Here is a 6,000-nt window from a genome sequence, read left to right as displayed (position 1 = left end):
TTTTTCATGGGACTGGAATATTTTGAGATGTTACTGATTCAGAATACATTAGATAAAAGAATACACGTAAAAATCATAACAAAAATGTTATCTCTTCAATTAAATTTTGATCCACAACATGTAGGATTTTTCTATTAATTGTAACTTTTTAAAAGTGCAAATAAGAGGACATAAGGAAGAAGAAAGTGGTCTTGAATTACCATTTAGTAGATAAATGTTATTATATTATATTATATCAAGACCTTATTTTCTCTCTCTTGAGGTAAGATATCAAACATCTGTTTTTATGGCAGAAGAAATCAGCCAAAATGGATCATTGGTATTCTCAGGGATTTTCCTGAAGACAGGCATCAATTTACTGAAAAATGCAAATTCCTCTCTAATTTTTTGAGTAGTAACAATAAGTGTTTTTGTGTCGAAATCCAAATACCATTAACTGGAGGAGAAGCAAAGACAGGTCTTTCTGGTCAAAATGACATAATGGTATCCAATGAAACAGTTTTGATACCACCCACAAGAATGCTCTCCTACACGGTGACAATATTCACAGTAGGATGGTCACCAAGCAGTACAAAGGCAAAAATGGAAAAATTGGACTTAATTGGAGTGAGCTTAGATTGTGAGTTCTGTCAAATAAGGGAATTTCCAAATGTCCAGCATCATTCATGCAGCCCTTCTGTGAGCTCGATTTCTGTGAAGACCAGGCTGAACTAGCAAGCCCTCAAAGAAAGGACACAGATGGCATCTCACTGCAGATAGGAACCTCCTACACCAGCTGTGACACAGCAGGTATTTCAGATTTCTGGCTGCTTGCCTTTGGTGATGTTTGCAGTCTAAAAAGTCACTTATCACTTGAATGAAATTAATTAAAGAAAACAAGTTATTGATCTTCAGTTTTTGACACCAAAGAGAGTTATGGCACAACCAATGGGTAAGTACAAATACATTAGGCTTGATTGTCTTAACCAAATCTGTGTATGTTATCCAGATTTTGGATGCATAACAAGGAGATAATAGGAATTAAAAGGCCAAAATGAAGGACAGGATGCTTAAAGAGTAACAAGTGTCAGTAAGTGATTTCTTCTGTAATTGAAAACCTGAGATTGCTTAATTGGCATCTGATGCTGGCAACAGCTAGTACAAGAGTCTGTTCTAGTACAAACTGAAGGACAGGATGCTTAAAGAGTAATAAGTGTCAGTAAGTGATTCAAAATCAGAAATCATCATAGGGAAAAGAATAGCTAAGGAAATAGAAAAGAGCATTTGTCTTAAAGTATGATTACCTGTAGCTTTACTCATCTGATTTTGTTCTGTGGTTCCTGGAAAGGATTCTCCTTTATATAGTCATCTACCTAGTGTGAATGTTTTGTCTGCAAGCTGACTTCTACTTTTCCTACAGCTTCATTTGACATATAGAAATACTTCTTGAGGAAAAATCCGCTTTGAATTATTCTTAATGATTCTCAGTTTGAGCTATCTATCAGGGACAACCTCCCATCATTTCCAGAATGACCCATTTATCTTTAAAAGAAGGATCTATGGAACAGTATTTGGGGTTTTGTGATGTGTCTCTTAAAAGTATCTAGTATTGTCTTTCTAGTGTTCTTTTAAATCAGCCTTTCTCTGATTTCTCTTCTAGAACACAAAATGTCCTGCATATTCCCTAATTTTGTTTATAACTCATGAGTATTTCCATAATTTTAACACCGTTTGACATCTGGAGAGGCTAATAATTGTCAAAACCATAAATTTCTGTTCACATTTTTCCTTTACTTTTTTGTTAGATCCCTTTGTTGAGTTCCCTGTTTTTGTCTAGAAGGGCCAGTGAGTGTGGGCTTAGGCTGTGTCCTTAGGAGTGATAAGGGGAAAAGCCACTTGACTTGAAAGCTAAGTGCTCACCAGAGGACAATAAACTTTTCTTTTCAAAAGCAAAGAATAAAGCTTATTTAAACAAAACAAAAACTACAACATGTTGGATGGAGATGGAGTAGATGACTCACTCATTTCCAGAAGACATTTAACTTCCCTTTTGGGTGTGTTTGGTTTTTAGCCTGTTGCCAGCCTTTCCCTATTTATCCAACCTTCTGTCCTGGCAAATACTTTTCTGCTCTCTCTGTGAGTTTCCCTTTATTTTTTTTTAGATTCCAAGTATAAGTGATACCATTCAGTGCAATGATCTCCATTCGTGCCCACATTGTCACAAATTACAGGATTTCCTTCTTTTTTTAAGGTTAAAAAGATATGCCTATATATGTGATACATAGGTATATATGCACATATATGTTACATGTTATTGATTCATCATCCCTTAATGGATGCTTAGATTGTTTCCAATACTTTAACTATTGTGACTAAGGATGAAGTGAATATGGGAGCAGAGATGTCTTCAAGACAATGATTTTGTTTCATTCAGATATATACCAGGAAGTGGGATTGCTGGGTCATATGATAGTTCTATTTTAAATTTTTTAACAAACCTCCATAGTTTTCCATAGTGGCAGATTGAGTATACATTCCCACCATAGTATACAAGGGCTCATACATTTTGTTACTTCCATTGTAACTTCCTCTTTTTAAAATAATTTTACTAATATTATTATGGAAAATACTGAAAAAACCTGGACTGGATCAATGACAGAAGAACCAAGCAGCACTCGGAGGTCTTGGAGTGTTGAGAGTTTATTTCACACCAGCGGACTTAGAGGGGTGTAATCTCCCAAAAGTTGGAGCCCTGAACAAAGGCAAAGGGAGCAATATATATCTTTCTGCTTCTGTATCTGTAACATTCCTATGGGCACAGCAAGCTAGCAGGCAAGGGGGAGGGAGTTTAGGGAGTAAGCGCCTGGCAGAGCGGGGAGTGAAGAGGAGGGGGAAGTGAAGGGAGTTTCTGTTGTCTTTGCTAAGAAGAGCCGCAGAAGGGAGCCACCTGGGCTCGACTGCTGTCCTTGTAAGTTGTTGTCCTTGTAAATTTTTCCTTATCACTTCCCCCTCTGAGGCCCCTTTAAACACTATGTTTTAGGGGGCATCAACTCCCTGGTTTATGACAGGGTAACAGTGGCTCTGCATATACATGAGCTGTAAAGAGGAAACGCATTCCTTGATAAAGTTAATGAGCCAGTTAAATATGAAGGGTCCCACTAATAGTCTAAGGAACAGCAGAACCGCTGGCCCAGCAAGGCCAGTTAGAAGAGTTGTTAGCCATGAATTCCATTCAAACCATCCTTGGAATCAAGACTTTTTGTTTTTTAACATCATATTCCTATGCTGGATGTTTTCTTTTACTTTGGCTAGAGAGCTTCTAACTATCCCAGACCTATTTGCATAAAAATAACAATCTCCTCCAAGGGCTACACATAAGCCTCCCTGGGACATGGACAGGAGGTCCAGTCCTCTACGATTCTGTAACACTACTTAAGCCAGGGGGTCAATATGATCTTGCAGCTGAATCGTGGTGGTTTCAAGCTGCTCTAAATCTTGAACAACTTCTTCTGTTGGGGCAGCAAGCCCTAAGCCTCCTTTTATTAGCACCGCTGTGCCTACTGCAGCTGATTCATCTACACTGAGCCCAACTAGAGCAGGGAACAGCAAGGGGGCAGCCGTTTCGCCTGGGAAATCTCACCGGGAAGAAGGAGGTAGCTCCCTTCAGGCTCACTATGCACTTCATAACTTTTGTACAGTTGAACATTACAGAGAGGTACTTTGGAAATGCAGGCTGAGACTTGAGTCCGGCTAGGAGAGACAGGTAAGCCCAGTAAAACAGCTTAACGATTACCCAACAGACAATAGAAAGGGCAACTTTTTTGAGAAATAGCCCAGTCCAGGGGTGAAACATCAGAGTCCAATGCCCAGAATAAAAGACACCTCTCCGACAATAGCCAGGATCCACGGCTTGCAGGTGTCCGTTAGTCAGAGGGCAATCATCATGTGGAGGCAGAGAGGATGCTGGAGGTGTGGCTGGGCCTCCCACTGATGTGCTTCCTCATCAGGGTGGCGGGCCCTTTTCACTCAGGAATGATGCACCCCTGAGTGATGCCTGCAACCTTGAGGGCAGTAGGAGTGGTTAGAACAACAATGTGGGGGCAAGTCTGCTGAGGTTTGAGGGGATCCTTTTTCCAACCTTTAACTCAGACTGAGTCCCCAGCCTGGAAGGAATGTACTGCGGTTCCTAGAGAGATTGGGGCTCTTTCTATGATGTATTGTTGTAGCTTATTTAGGGTGGCTCCCAAGGCTTGGAGCTGTTCTCTTGCTCCCTTATCTCCTATTTGGTGTAGGTTCCCTGGGATGCTTCCTAGACATGGGGGAGGGCGTCCATACACTAATTCAAAAGGGAAAAACCTTGAGTCCCAGGTGTGCAGCGAGCCTGGGACAGTGAATCTGGCCACGGGAGGCCAGGTTCTTGGCAAAACTTAGCTAGGATTCCCTTGAGGGTGCGATGAATTCACTCTACCTTCCCTGAACTCTGTAACCTGCAAGCTGTGTTAAGTTTCCAGGTAATGTTGGGGGATTTAGTTGACATTTGTACTACTTCTGCCACAAAGGCAGGACCATTGTCACTGTGGATTGTGGATGGTAGGCCAAACTGTGGCACGATTTTTCTCAGGAGGACTTTGGCTACTTCCCAGCTTCATTCTGTCGTGGTTGGGAAGGCTTCAGCCCAGCCAGAGTATGTATATACTATTACTAGGAGATATCTGAGCCTTCTACTTGGCTGGACATCTGTGAAGTCTATCTCAAGGTTTTCAAAAGTGGGCACCTCCTGCTCTTTGGACACTGGGTGGGGGTCATGGTGTGGATTGAGTGTTATTTATGGCACAAGTCATGCACTGCTCACTTACTGCTTAGCATATGCTGACAACTGCCTGATGTGGTATCGCTTTTTTTTTTTTTTTAGTTAGGGTGGCTCCTTCAGCTATGGCTCAATCTTTTTCTTTTTTTTAGTGTGCTTGGGTGGAGGGGCCTCCACTGGGGGTGTTAGGGCCATAATGAGGGAAGGAGATTTATCTGTTTTTTTTATTGGCTGCTGTTTTAGCTGCTTTATCTGCTAGCTGGTTCCTCTGTGTTATAGGATTGTTTTTCTTTTGACGTTTTTTGCAATGCAGAATTGCTACTTTTTTATATATGAAGAGATTGAAGGGCCTTTTTGTCTGTCAGGCCCAAGACTGGTGTCTGTTCTGAAGCAGCTTTTATTTCCAGGAAGGTTGCTTTTGCCTCTTTTGTCCAGACAGGGGCTTTCAGTCTGCCCCCGCCCCCACCCAGGAGGTTGCAGAGGGGCCTTGCTATTGCTGAGAATCCAGGAATCCAGATTTCTGCAGAACCCTGTGGCCTCTAGGAATTCTCAAATGCCCCTGCTCATCCGGGGCTGGGGAAAGGAGACAACGACCTTTTACCTCTCTGTCTCTAGCACCCCTTTCTCCCTGGGTGAGGAGGAAGCCCAAGTACTGGACTTGCTGCTGGTAGATTTGTGCTTTTTTTCTATGAGGCTCAGTATCCTGGGTCTGCCAGGAGTTACAGAACGGCCCTTGTGCCTTTCATACAATTTTTCAGGGTGTCACTGGCAAGGAGGAGGTAATTTACATACTGGAGGAAGGCGCAGTGTATAGCTTCCCTCAGAAAGCTGGCAAGGTCTACGGCCAGTGCCTCTCCAAGGAGAGTGGGTGAGCTCTTGAGCCCTTGTGAAAGCGATGTCAAGGTTAACTGCATCTGCTGCCCTGTGTCTGGTTTAGTCCATTCAAAGGCAAACAAGAGCTGGCTTTGGAGGGCAAGCCGGAGGCAGAAAAAGGCATCCTTTAAGTCCAGGGAAGTGAACCATTTGGCAGACTCTGGGATCTAGCTGAGGAGGGTGTATGGGTTTGGGACCACTGGGTGTAAAGAAACAGTCACTTTGTAATGGCTCACAGGTCTTGAACAGGCCAGTTCTCTCCTCCTGGCCTTTTGACTGGTAGAAGCGGGGTGTCCCAGGGTGACTGACACTCAGTTAGTGGCAAGGGCCATGCTACTCAT

This window comes from Manis pentadactyla, chromosome 13, assembly GCF_030020395.1.
Source record: "Manis pentadactyla isolate mManPen7 chromosome 13, mManPen7.hap1, whole genome shotgun sequence".
Classification (NCBI taxonomy): Eukaryota; Metazoa; Chordata; class Mammalia; order Pholidota; family Manidae; genus Manis; species Manis pentadactyla.
The sequence above is the reverse complement of the archived record's forward strand: the minus strand, read 5'-3'. Positions refer to the sequence as shown.